Source organism: Pleurodeles waltl, chromosome 9 (genome assembly GCF_031143425.1).
Source record: "Pleurodeles waltl isolate 20211129_DDA chromosome 9, aPleWal1.hap1.20221129, whole genome shotgun sequence".
Classification (NCBI taxonomy): Eukaryota; Metazoa; Chordata; class Amphibia; order Caudata; family Salamandridae; genus Pleurodeles; species Pleurodeles waltl.
Window position 1 is genome coordinate 901,891,684 of NC_090448.1, and position 14,968 is coordinate 901,906,651.

Here is a 14,968-nt window from a genome sequence, read left to right on the forward strand (position 1 = left end):
AAATTTGAAAGTACATCTAATATTCAAAGGTTTAATTTGGAAAATTACACTTGAAGAAATGTTCTCAAATGGTGGGGAACTTTTATAGTCTCATATTTAAGAATGCCATTGCATGCTGATCGACTGAGAATTTAAAGCCTTTTAGGCAAGGTGGACCAGTCATTCATTGGCTGTTCAGATCCTGCCATGCCGATAGAAACAGTGTGGCAAATAACAAAAACCCCACCTCCCCACCCTGAATTTGTGAGGGGTTGGTGCATATGCTGTCCTGTCGGCATCAAGATTATGGGGGTTAATACAACTTTGGAGGAGGTGTTAATACGTCCCAAAAGTGACGATAAAGTGACGGATATACCACAAGCCGTATTACGAGTCCATTATATCCTATGGAACTCATAATACGTCTGGTGGTATATCCGTCACATTTGCGACGGATTAACACTTCCTCCAAAGTTGTAATAACCCCCAAGATCCCTAATTAAAACGAGAGAAGATGTCCAGTCACAGTAGACAGAGAAACATATGGTACCCATAGGTCATGAATGTAAGGAAATACTCTGGGAAGGATTAACAGAAAGGATATGTACACAGCCCTGAGTAAGTAAAGGAGTAATAGATTTATTAGATCCTAACACATACCAACAGAAACACTGGCCAAAGTGAAGTACATCAATAATTAAGCCTGTCAGGACTACTCATATGGATCAGATATTTTTACTGGGTTAAAAAAAAAAATCCCCAATACTGGAAAAGGAGTAATGTTACTGTAGCAACAACACATGGTTAATTGTATCACTAACTGCAATTTTTCTTTCTCACCCTTTTGAAAAACAATTACAACGTAGGACAAACTGAACTGCTGTGCCAGAAAGTGAAGAATATTTGAAAGAGACTGTCAAGAATTAAATTTGGGGAGTCAGAGAAGGAAAGCCACACGGCAAGAGACAAATAGACAGCCAAAATGCTACAAGCTTATTATTTTGAACGTCATAATTCAGATAAAGGATGAAGGATGAATATGTTACTTTAAGACACTAAACTTCTGCAAAGCTATCAGAGCTTGCCAAAAGTTGGGAAGACGGCAATAGTACATACAACTCTAAAACATAGTTGAGCAGAAACTAGCTCTGGCATCTGGACAAAAACCAGAAAGCACAACATGCTTAAGGCATTCAGTCATTCAGCACTAAAAACTTAAAGCTTAACACTGACTATGGAAATGCAGAGGGGCAGCTATGTTGTAGTTTTTATTAAGGTGACTTCCTACACTATACTGTAGGAGGTTGCTTATTTCTTACTTCCTTGCTGATACTCAATGTATTACAGAACTTATTTATTTGCAGGTTAATATCTTGACCAGTAGAGAAAAGACAGCCATGAACACTCAAGTGCAAGCTACTTCTCAGTGACAAACAAGAGCAAGGCATTGCGTAGAAATATTGTCTGAGTGCTCCAAACTACCGGACGGAATTGTTAAAATGAAGCACTGATTAAGTAAATATATGGAATGGTACTCCACTTCACTAAGATTACTTAAAGCTATGAAAAATATAAATTACTGCCTCATGGTCATCTCAAATCTTGAAAACACTTCTGGGATGATTTAACGTGCCTGGCTCAAAGAAAAACCGAGTAGAAGGAGCCCATAAACATTAAGGTGAGCTTCAGATGATTGTATGGTCACATCAAAAAGCATACGCAGCTTACTTTGAAATGTCACTACCAGTTTGCCCCAGCTTTTGGGGACTGATATTTGAATACAGAAGAAGATAGCCACCATGTCTAACTTGGCATGATAGAAAATAAAACTCAAACAACTGAAAAAGCCCAAGAACTTTATGAACCTTGGGCCAGATGTACTCACACTAGATTAGCAAAAGTGGTTGCAAATTACGCACTGATTCTTCGCAAATCCAATCAGATTTTGCAAACTAACCTATGTACTATTTGGTCAGATCGCTATTTCACCATACAGAACGGGTCGAAATCCTACCTACCTCATGAATATTAATGAAGGAAATCACAAACTCCAACTTAGTCCACATTATAAGTTGGTGACCTGCTTGGATCAGCAGACCACCATGTCTGAGATCACATTTAAATACAGTTTTGTTTGTTTTTAACTGAACCTAGTTTTAATTGAGTAAAAATGGGCCGAGTTTAAAAGGATAAAAAGTTTACTTTTTTTAAATGATTGTTTGAGAGTTAGCAGGTGGTCTGCTTTTCCACCATTTTTTCGAACATATATATAGTGGGTTACAAACTCCTTTGAGGCAAACTTTTCAATGGTTTGAAAACGAAACTGCAGTAGAAAACCATGGTACAATTCAGTGAGAATCACAATTTGAAAGGGGTGCCCTAAACGGACCCATTCAAAATGCAATTTGTTATGCATTTCTACAACCATATTGCAATTCGATAACAATTGCCTGGATCACAAAATGGGTTTAATGTACAGTAAAAGGCTGGTTAATGGTCTCAAACCTGTGATTTAGCAAACTACAGGATTTGTGAAAAGTAAATGGCTTGGTACATCTGGCTTCTTGTTCTAATCAACAAGAAAAGCAGTGTACAGCAAACACAAATCTCTTATTCTCAGATAAAGGACACCCCCTCAAGGCAATGTATTCTGCTTGGACAGCCACGTTTTATCAATTACATAAATTCCAGCAGCTTAGATAATTTTACAAACATCTTTGGTGGGAGGGGTGGGGGTGTCATCAGAAAATGGCTTTGAGTAAGGATCTGTTTAAGTTATTCAGGGGTTATTCGAGACCCTACTTAGACTTTTCTGAGAGAGGAAATAACTGGGGCAATAAAAATCCATCTTTAGTGAAGATTCTCAAGGACTCCATTGGTTGGTTGGTTATGGATGGGGGTACAGCATCTACAGGAATTTTCGTCTCAGTGAAGTGTTTTTCTTTCGACACTGGCGGTGCTAGGTCTTATTTTTTTCCAAGGGACTATTGGCTTCAATACGAGGTAGGAATTTGTTGACATTTAATTGATGTATTTCACACCAGATAATGTTTCACCACAGATTGTCGACTTGCAGGATTTTAGTAGAATCAAAGAACATTTCATGCAATTGTTACATGAGGTTCTATTCATGCACACTTCATCATCCAAAATATTGGTTTCTCAGAAATCTGATTAGATGTTGCGTTGTCGACATCTGAGGTTTCCATTTAACTGGTCAGGTGTTTCTTTCTCAATTTAAAAAATACAACTTCAAGTATTTTTCAATCCCACGCGCCAATGAATTAAGCATTAAGCACTTTCAACTTTGGGATTTCACGGAACACACAAACTACATACTTTGTGTAGATCTATCCATGCAGACACTTGCAAAGACTTAACTGTCATTTTTCCATTCTCAACCTCAAAAAGAATGAAACGGGCCTTAGATTTAACACATTTTGGAGACCTGCTTTTACTAAAGCGGGTGTCTTGCTATCTCTAGACGTTGCCCCCTACCCACTCAACACCCTCAGAGTTGAATGACTACTGTGGTAGACTGAAAGCGAGCTATGGCCTCCAAGGCTTAACTTCAGAGCTTTGTATATAGCTTCCATAAGCATATGATTTACTTTTGATATACAAATGCAATACAGAAATGGCTTTGAAGTCTACTACTGTCAAAGGTATTTTTCCTAACTAAAAAATAAAACTGAGAAGGTGAAGTGATCCATACATAATTTTCCAATATTGCAGACTAAAACCATGAGAAAAATTGTTCATATATTCCATATTGCCAGAGGTATTAGAAGTAGTTCACTATATGAAGCATGCGGTGCATGTAACTGGAGAGTTAATCTCACAATATTCTAAAACAAGAAGGAGTACGGCTACATCAAACTGAAGTCTGCCAGGATGTAGTTCATCGGCAGACGGATCTTGTTGTATCATCTTTAAGGCCACACATCATACCCTATAAGTATACCTTCCTTTGGAACTAAAAGTGTTCAAGATTACACTAAACCAGTGTTTCACAAACTGTGTCATGACCCAATGGGGTATGAGCCGATTTTTGATGGATCGCTAATGTCCAAGTAATAAAAATAAAGATGCCTTTGACTTATGTATTTATCTTGTCACATTTCCTGTGCTTTAAAAACAGAGGTCAAATGTCAGGCTGTGTCTTCTCATAAACTGCTCTTTATGATTTTAACATGGAAATTGGTGTTTACAAACTCATCCAACTTTGCAGTCAGAGAAAGAAAAGCAGATTATTTTTATGACACTCAGCAGAAAAAATGAATCACTTTCTGGTAAGTCTGAAATGTGACGGAAACAAAGACTTCAACAGGATCAAAACAAATGACAAATATTCAATTAAACTCGATTTCAACACATTATCATCTGTGTGCAATATAGGTTTATCAGAAAAGCTGTATGTCTCTGCAAATTTAGTGGCTATTTAAATGGAAAATGAGCGGTCTCCAAATGAAAGGGTGCTCTGCACCATGCTTAAGTTACATTAAAAAAAAGAAAGCTAAGGGAGGTCATGAAAGTTTGGGAAGTATAGCACTAAACCGAAATAACTGTATAGATGTATTCCCTGGATGTGATAATTCTCCAACAAGTTTCAACTATCTGACAGGTTTAGAAAACAGTGTTCTTTCTGATGTTCTGGAGGTGGCTTTGCCTGCAGACCCTCTTGGCTTCCTGCAAGGGTTGCGGGTGCCGCCTTGATAAGGCACATCTAGGTCCTAATGGTACTGTCAATGAATGCTCTGTTCAAAAAAGTTGGACAGTAACAAAAACAAATTGCCTTCTGAGCATATAAGATATGTGATTTATATTAATAGCATATAGTATGAGTTTTGTGAACTATTTGATGAAAAATAAGGCCCAGTTACCTGGCCAAAATGTGAATCCTATATCGAAACGTAAAAAGAGACTGATATGGGAGTTTCTCCCCCAGCCTGGTCTCACCTATCCATGCATTAAGTAATGATGTTTTACCTTCTAATGTTGGCATTGCATTTCTGTCACGATGTAGTATCTTTTAGTCAGTCAGTCATATCAATAAAAAAAAAAAAAAAGTCTATGAGAAGGAATCACAATCTCATTAAAATTAGTAAACTAGTGCTTACCGTTTTTGCTTCAGAAGACGAGTTGCTAGCATTTTCTGAACTGCAGTTGGAGAGTGAGCCTTCCATTTCTACGCCAATCACATTATTTCAAATCTATTGCTTTTAAAAAATAAAGTAGAAATTCAAACACAATGAATGTCACCAATTATCCAAGCAGGCATCACAAAAATCTGTCAGGTCCAGAAAAGGGTAAAAGTATGTAAGAATCAGTTGTCCATCAGGTGCGCATGTCCAACTACCTATAGAAAAGCTTTCAGCAGGCAGTTGTGTTTTTTTTTTTTTTTTTAAGCCATTAGCTACCTGAACTTTTAGAGTGCCAAACGACATACTGGTAAATGCCCCAGCACAATTTAAGTATTCATGAATTGCAATGTTTAATGCAAACAAATAGAAAAAGCACAAACAACTTTCACTTTTGTATCAATTAAAAGTAATGTATTTTCTATTTAAAACACTAATTCTATCAAACACTTTGGGAGTTTAGCAGTGGCATGACACAGACATACATGTACAAATTCAGACAACCCAACTTGCTATATTCTTGGGGTTGGTAGTAGCACTTTTCTAAGAAAGCTGCTCACTTTTATGTACAATTCCGTTCTCAGTCATTACACACAGCAAGCTTCTTTTCTGAGCGCTGCTTTGACCATCAGTTCATTAAAGTGCATTCCAAGGAAAGAATAAGCTGGCTGACCATAGATGGGCACTGTTATACCTGCCAGTACAAATCAAGATACGCCCTGTTCCTCCAGAAGCATAACGAGGCTCACGTGATGGCAGTGTGTGGGCCGAAGGCTTCGCAGAACATATAGTACGACCAATGACATATTGGTTAATTCTACTGTTACAGCTGTCTTGCTAGCGCTGTACTTGCTGTGGTGCGGACTGCATTAGCATAGATGGTGTTGAAGATTGTTCCCTAGAAACTGGGTTGGTCTTATGGGTTAAGGCTATAGCCTACGGAAAATGTGCGACTGCCACAACAATGGGGTAAGTGGAGTTGCAAAAAGATGTATGCACAAAGCAAGTTGAAGCGCTAAAGAACTGTTTTAAAAAAGCAGGGAAGAACCGTTCTAAGTAAGATTGCTGCACCCATTGGAGACATTAGCGTGATGGAGTGCATGAGGCGGACCGAAGAAATGTTCAGCTTCTACAGAGATTCAGGTGATCCTCACTTGGGATGAGATTTCTAAATGACGTGGTATGGAATAAATACACAAACACAACTGCCTGTCGTGTATAGGCATGGCGTTGCACAATAGTCTAAGGCATTTATTGCGCACACCAACATGCATCGCTGTGTATGCAGAGCAGGAATATATCAGGGACTGTTGTGCTGGGCGTTGTGCTAACAGTTTGGCATCTGTGGCCAACAAACTGTGAAAGGAACATGAAGGTGCAGGTTTAATGATCAGCAGAAACCACTGCAGTGGATAGTTTTCATGTAATAAAAGTACCATAAGGAGGCGATTCTAAGGAAATCCTAATGGGCTACTGGAAATGTAAAAATCAAGATACACTTGCTGGACTGGCTGAACAGAATAATTTCATCGCCTGTTCAAACATCTCTGAAAAAGAACACTGCATGCCCAGATTCAACCAGTAGGATGGCCGCATCTTTGATGCAGGACAGAACTTTCTTTCAGAAGATTTGAACCAAATGAACGAGTTACTTACCTTCAGTAACAACTTTTCTGGTGGATACATTAGCTACCTGTGGATTCCTCACCTAATGAATACTCCCATGGCGCCAGCATTCAATGGAAATCTTCTTCCTAGTCTCTGCACATCGACGAGGACGTCACTCTAGCCCACGCGACGCCGTCTGACGTCATACAGGCAATAAGAGGTCCTCGACGACGTGCCGACGTCTGTACCAACATTTTTTACGTGCATGAGAACAACAACCCAATGCAATGAAAGAGCAAGGCAACATCCCATAACCTTGTAAAATACACAATATTGCAATGAATAGCTGTAAATTTTATATAACTCTTTTTTTTTTTTTTTTTTAACGAACAAATATATGCAAATCATGTATATACACAAAGATATATACATATATATACACAGATAAATATACACAAGTATCCATATATACAACATCTATTGCAACCTTGAAGACCAAGAGGAGCGCACTCAAGGATTACTTGGTAAGACCAGAAAGGCAACGGGGAGGCGGGTGGGACCGTGAGGAATCCACAGGTAGCTAATGTATCCACCAGAAAAGTCATTACCGAAGGTAAGTAACTCGTTCTTCTGATGGATACAACTACCTGTGGATTCCTCACCTAATGAACAGAGTCCCAAAGCAGTACCACGCCCGGTGGCGGGTGCCTAAATGGGCAAACCAAGAAATCCTGCAGCAATGACCGTGCAAAATGGCCGTCCCTTCTGAAAGCAGCCTTGGTCCTCAACACCACCTCATCCCCATAAAAAGTTGTATAAGGGGGCTTTACCGATAAGGCCTGCAACTCACTCACTCTCCTTGCAGATGTTATAGCTACCAGGAAAACTGTTTTTATAACCAAATACCTTAAGGGGCAAGAATGCATAGGCTCAAAAGGGGACCCCATAAGGAAAGTCAGGACCAAGGACAAATCTCATTGCGGCATAACGAATGGTTTTGGAGGATATTTATTTAGAAGACCTTTCAAGAATCTGATAACAATAGGGGATTTAAATAACGATGGTTGGTCTGGAAGACAAATGAAGGCTGACAAGGCCGACAAATAACCCTTAATGGTAGCCACTGCACAACCTTTCTGCGCTAGAGACAGAGCAAAAGACAAAACGTCCGATAGATGAGCATGTAAGGGATCAATCTGCCGCTCTCCACACCACGCAACAAATTTAGACCACCTATTAGCGTAGATAGATTTAGTGGAGTGTCGCCTGGCCGCTAATATAACATCCACTACATCAGGCGGAAGAGAGAAGGAACTCAGGTTGCCCCGTTCAATCTCCAGGCATGTAGGTGCAGACTCTGGAGGTTGGGGTGTAAAACCTGCCCCTGCGACTGCGAGAGGAGGTCTGCCCTGAAAGGGAGACGGAGCGGAGGGCACATTGAGAGCTGGAGAAGGTCGGAGTACCACACCCTCCTTGGCCAATCCGGAGCTATTAAGATGACTAGCGCCCGGTCTTGGCGAATCTTCCTTAATACTCGAGGAATCAAGGGTATGGGAGGAAACGTGTAAAGCAACTGGCCGCACCAGGTTATTTGAAACGCGTCCCCCAACGCTCCCTGCATCGGATACTGGAGGCTGCAGAATAACGGACAATGCGCGTTCTCCAGAGTGGCAAACAGATCTACCCGAGGAAACCCCCACCTTTGGAAGATCAAACGGGCTTGATCTGGATGGAGACGCCACTCGTGGTCTGCCGAGAATTGGCAACTGAGACCGTCCGCACGTACATTCAAGACCCCGGCCAGATGATTTGCTACCAAGCAAATCTGATGGTCCTTTGCCCAGGACCATAGTCGAAGAGCTTCTCTGCAGTGAAGGTACGACCCTACTCCTCCCTGTTTGTTTATGTACCACATCGTGGTACTATTGTCCGTCAGGACCTGTACCGACTGACCACGAAGGGAAGGGAGGAAGGCCTTGAGAGCCAGACGTACAGCCCGTAACTCTAACAGATTGATATGAAACATCTGTTCCTCTGGAGACCAAAGGCCTTTGATCTCCAGATCCCCCAGATGAGCTCCCCACCCTAGAGTGGAAGCATCCGTTATGACCGTGGCCACTGGTGGCGACTGCGCGAACTACTTTCCTTGTGAAAGATTGTTGCTCGCAATCCACCACTTCAAGTCCACAGCAGCATCTCTGGAGATCTTGACAGCACCTTCTAGATCTCCTTTGTGTTGAGACCACTGCCTTCGGAGGCACCACTGAAGAGCCCTCATGTGCCAGCGAGCATGCGTGACCAACAGAATGCAGGAGGCAAACAGACCGAGCAGATGAAGGACCTTGAGGACTGGAACTACCGCTCCACTTCGAAACATTGGAACCAATTCCTGAATATCTTGAATCCGCTGAGGCGGAGGAAAGGCTCGACTCAATGTTGTATCCAGTACTGCCCCTATGAACAGGAGGCGCTGAGAGGGCTCCAGGTGAGATTTGGGCTTGTTCACCGAGTCGTTGACTGCAGATGATGCAACACAAGCTCCGGAGACTTGGCTTTGATCAACCAGTCGTCCAAGTAAGGGAATACTGCTATCCCCTTCCTTCTGAGCTCTGCCGCAACCACCAACATCACCTTCGTGAAGACTCGAGGTGCTGAAGTAAGACCAAACGGAAGGACCGCAAACTGATAGTGCTGCGATCCTACCACAAACTGGAGATACTTCCTGTGTGACTTGAGTATCGGGATATGAAAGTAAGCATCCTGCAAGTCGACAGACACCATCCAATCTTCCTTGTTCAACGACAAAAGCACCTGAGCTAGGGTCAGCATTTTGAACTTTTCCTGTTTGAGGAACCAATTCAATATCCTCAGATCCAGGATTGGTCTCAACCGACCATCCTTCTTGGGAATCAGGAAATACCTTGAGTAACAACCTCGACCCCTTTCCTGCTCTGGGACCAACTCCACCGCGCCCTTTGAAAGGAGGACTTGTACCTCCTGTTCTAGCAACAAGAGGTGTTCTTCTGAACAATAAGATGGGCGAGGCGGGAACTCCCGAAAGGGAAGGGTGTAGCCTTTTCCCACAATACTGAGAACCCAAGTGTCCGTTGTAATAGTCTTCCACTTGCAGAGAAAATGCCGTAATCTTCCCCCTACAGGAGAGGAGTGAGTGGGAAATGGTGGAAGCCTAAGGCCGCTTTCCCTGCTGCACCCCTCCAGAGGACGAGGAAGAGGCAGAGTGCTGCTGAGAGGCTCCTCTGGTGCGGGCCCTACCTCTCCCTCTAAAAGATCTATAGGGATGGGAAGAGGCAGGTTGCTGGAATCTCCCCCGAAAGGAAGAGGAGGAAGAGCCACGCCCAAATCCACGAAACCTCCTGAAAAATCTGGAAGAGGCAGAGGAAGAAGGAGCTTGGAGCCCTAATGATTTGGCTGTGGCCCTGCTCTCCTTAAATCGCTCCAAGGCCGAATCTGCCTTGGCCCCAAACAGTTTGTCCCCATCAAACGGGAGGTCCAATAGGGTTGACTGCACATCCGCAGAAAACCCCGAATTACGGAGCCAGGCCTGTCTCCTTGCCACCACAGCCGTGCCCATTGCCCTAGCCACCGAGTCGGTCGTGTCCAGCCCAGACTGAATAATCTGGGTCGCGGCAGCCTGGGCATCCGAAACAACATCCAAAAGACCCTGGGGAAGCTCCGTAAATTATGACGAAATGTCATCCATAAGAGCATGGATGTATCTCCCCAGAATGCAAGTTGCGTTGGTGGCCTTCAACGCCAGACTGCAGGATGAAAAAAAAATTCTTGGACTGCGCATCCAGCTTTTTCGAGTCCCTGTCTCCAGGCACCGTCGGGAAAGATCCAGGCGCTGATTTTGATGAACAGGAGGCTTGCACCACCAAGCTCTCCGGTGTAGGGTGTCTAGAAAGAAAGCCAGGGTCAGATGGCGCAGCTCGATACCTCCTGGCCACAGCCCTATGAACCGCTGAGGACGATACTGGCCTCTTGCACACCTCTAGCACCGGATCAAGCAAAGCCTCATCAAACGGCAAGAGAGGCTCCGCTGCAGCAGAGGCCGGATGTAGCACCTCCGTTAGAAGATTCTGCTTCGCCTCTGCCACCGGCAAAGGCAGGTCCAGAAAGTTAGCTGCCTTCCGTACTACAGCGTGAAAGGAAGCCGCCTCCTCCGTATATTCCCCTGGAGACGAAAGATCCCACTCAGGGGAAGTGTCCAGCCCACTGGCTGTATCCAGACCATGCAGTCCATCACCAGAGTCCTCCAGTTCTCCTTCCTCCAGGACTCGTTGGTACTCCTGCTCTTCCAATAGACGAAGAGCCCGTCTCCTCGAATGTAGCCTCTGCTCGATATGCGGAGTCGACATGGCCTCCGCCGAAGTCGAAGATCGGCGCCGATCCCCAGAAGCAACCGACGCCGCGTCCGGCGCCACAGGCAACTTCGACGCCGATGAAAGAGCAGGACGAAGAGAACTTGTAGCAGATGGACCCACCGGAGTCACAGGACGAAATCCCGACGTCGACGGGATGGAAATCTCCGGGGCCAATCCCTCTGAAGCCACAGGAGCGGCCACCCGAGCCCACGTTCCCAAAAGGGAGAAAGGGCATAAAGGGTGCCGGCCGTAGAGGCGCAGGATCACACAATGAAAAGGCCAAAGGACCAGCCGGAGCACCCCCTGGAGCCATCTGTTGGAAGATGGTATACATCGCATTTAGGAATGCGGTACTATCGGCTCCAGGGGTGGGAAAAGCCGGATACTGGGGTGCCTGTATCGAAGGCGACCCCGACCTCGACGTCTGCGACGCCGGAGACAACACAAGAGGCTGCATCACCTCAATCACCGACGCCTGCCCAGGTGAAGTCGGTGACGCCGGAGAGGGCAACGGCCTCCCAAGTCCTCCGGGGCCGATCCGAAGGCGACCTGGAACGAGTCTCCTTGCTTGAATGGCGGCGTGAATCTTTACGGCGCCGGGAGTCTCGATGACGCAGATGCCTTGGCGAAGAAGACTTCTTGTGATGCTTTTCTTTCTTCGACTTCGCCATAAACAACTTAGCCTCACGTTCCTTGAGGGCCTTCGGATTCATGTGCTGGCATGAATCGCAAGTTGAGACGTCATGGTCGGAGCTCAAACACCAAAGGCAGTCGGAGTGAGGATCTGTAACTGACATCTTGCCCCCACACTCTCGACAAGGCTTGAAACCCGACTTTCTCTGCGACATTATTACTGCAGAGAAGGACTACGCAGCAAAAAATACACTGTAAAGTAACAGTTGCTCCCTCGAAGATAACTGTTTCGAATGCACGGAAAAAAGGGAACTGACGTCGGCACGTCGTCGAGGACCTTTTATTGCCTGTATGACGTCAGACGGCGTCGCGTGGGCTAGAGTATCGTCCTCGTCAACGTGCAGAGACTAGGAAGAAGATTTCCGTCGAATGCTGGCGCCATGGGAGTATTCATTAGGTGAGGAATCCACAGGTAGTTGTATCCATCAGAAATATTTAATCATACACATTTGTGCTCAATACTGACTCAAGCAATCTCCCCTAAAGACATAGGACATCATGTTGAGTTATGAGGGCATCCCATCTACAACCTGGGTTAAAGGAGTGGAGTGACAGCGAAAGGGTAATAATACACATTGCCTTGTCATCCTACCACCTATCATATTTGGAGATATCACCTCCTCCTTGGTTAAGATATCTATGCCTTCAGAGGAGCTGCTGGCGCACAAGGTCCTTCGAGGGCAGGTAAAATGTGCTGAGAGGCCACCACCATTTATGATGTTGCACAGACAATCTTTTTGTTTTACAAAAACAAACTCCCAAAGATGAATTTCCTTTAATAAATCAAAAAAATTATGGACCTGACAACCTGGCTTTTCCTGGCAGACCGAAAAAGGAATGAATGTATGAATAAATAAATGTACATCGGACTGTAAATCTAAATAGGGTACAAGGTGCAGACAATCAGTCTGACAGTAAGGGTGTATCCTCTCTCGTAAACACTAAAAACGCCCCAGAGAAACGAAAAGCACACAGACTTTGGTAAACAAATTAGTCTGAAGAAAATCATTCGAAAACAGTGGCTATCTAAATTGCACATCTTTTCTCTATTTTTACGATGGTCCAGTGAAAATGTGAAAATGAGGGGTGATAGAAGACACCTCCAACTCAAACTTCGACGGAGAATTCATGTTGGTGTCAAAGCGCCAATGTCCTGGGGCAATGAAATTAGCAAAAGTCAATTTTTTCTATCACCTTTTGGGTGACTTCTAGACAATTCCCAAGATCCAAAAAGCGTTTAAAGCACTGAGTGCTAATCTCAAGGGAAATGAATGAGTTAAAACAACAGTGATAAAAGTGAACCTGGGGAGCACCAAACTATAGTTTTAGGGCTTCCTTTGGATAAGTAGTTCCATAAACTAAAGCAAAACGAAACAAAAGCAAAAACACAGGGCAAATATCATGAAAAAAAAAGTGGTCTGATTGCACAGCTGGCCAGCATGTGAAGCACTTTAATCTGTATTCAGACCAAGACAAACAATACCAGTTATGTCAGTAATGTCACAGATTTAAACCCTAATATTACTGCATTGGAAGCAGTCACACTAAATGAGTTTCCCCATGTAAGCTGTGGGGCCCAACGAGTGGATTTCACGTAATATCTTGAAATGTAAATTCATCTCCATACACTTACTATTTAGATATCCACAAAATGACTCTACATGGCAATTCAATAGTTAAACAAATGACTTAATGGTAACTAGGGTGACTAAAGTAGACCCCCAAGGGAACAAAATGGTTGTGTCATTTAGAGGCAGAAGGCAAGTAACAGAAAACTAGTGAAGACAAATGGAACATTACCAAAAACAGGAAAGGCTCTAGCATGGGACATGGACGCTTTTAAACTAGATATAGGACTACTAGAGGAAACGTAATATAAGTGAAACAAAGGCATACTGAACAGGGTAGGTAGGCAGTGAGCTGGTTGCTATGGAGTTTACACATCTTGCATTTCCAACATATGAATGGGTGACCAGGGAAAAACCATAACATAGTGTGGCTAATAGGACCCTTCTATGTGTACGCTATCAACATGCCTAGCCCATAAAAAGCCAATCATAGGTCTAGGGCATTCATCAAGACTGTTATAGGCCTTATGTTGTTAAAGCCAAGTCATTCCGTCATCTGACAAAAACACTAAAAACGAATACGATAGGGAAAGGCATACCTTCAGGTTCTGTCCTAACATTAAAACACTTTAGAGGCAATCTAAAGCAAGATGATACAGCTATCATGGGTAGGAACTTGTAAAATGGCACAGCTGTTTCGCAGCCCATCGTAACTGACCTAATCGAAACCAATACAGACTAAGATTTGGAATAGCAGTGGCTAACAAGTGCATAATGGTCAAAATGGGGTCAGAGGATACTCCTTTCATGGGTCAGTGGATACTCCTTTCATGGGTCAGTGGATAAGTAAAGCAGTAGTACTGACACAGATGGTGAGGCGCACATGTAAGCCATAACGCTCTTTTGTTCATATGTAAAAGGAGCCCAGTTGGGGAGCGCGCGCGAGCCGGCGACCGAGATGGCTGCCTAATTACAGAGCTACGGGCATCGTCGGGCGAGTTTTTACCACAGGAGCCATTTTTTTTCTTCTTTTTAATGCTGCTTTCATAATAACAACTAAGGGATGTTTTGGTGAACATTTTCATCGTTTTTAGGGCTGCCTCGCTTATTTCCTGACTCTTTCATTCCGTTTTCTTATTTCTCCTCATGAGTGCGGCCATTTTGACAAATTTTGCTCATCATTACATTATACTTCTTTGAATATTTGACTTTCTTTTTTGCGGAAGGCTGGTAATTTATTTTTGCTGTTTCGTTACTTGTTTACTTATTGAAGGCTTTTATTTTTATATGGGCAAACTAAAGAAAATAAAATCTCTGTCGCATCAGTCCTCCTCAGCTAACAAACTTTCGCAGTTTTTACAATTGGACACTTCTGCTGCAGCGTCTTCTTCTTCCAAATCAAAGATGTCTTCCTCATCTTCTTCTTCGCCTAAAGTTTCTCAGAATATTTCTATAACCACTCATAAGAGGGTCAAACAGGACCCACCTTCACCAGTAAAATCTCCCTTGCCGGTCTCTCTTGAACTTGTGCTTAACGAAATACGCGCATTGCGTCCTTTTATCAAATAAACTAATTCTCGGATACTAAATCTTG

At 43.5% G+C, this 14,968-nt stretch overlaps 1 protein-coding gene across 3 annotated transcripts in view; it reads right to left on the minus strand.

Annotated features, from left to right (window-relative positions):
- Nucleotides 1–14,968, minus strand: part of DICER1 (dicer 1, ribonuclease III) — an 848,581-nt gene that overhangs the window by 792,127 nt on the left and 41,486 nt on the right. For 2 of the 3 annotated variants that reach the window (XM_069208246.1, XM_069208245.1), the window contains one exon: nt 5,100–5,198. The gene's annotated coding sequence lies outside the window, so the exon portion shown is untranslated. The remainder of the gene's footprint in view (nt 1–5,099; nt 5,199–14,968) is intronic. The other variant, XM_069208247.1, reaches the window with a different exon arrangement.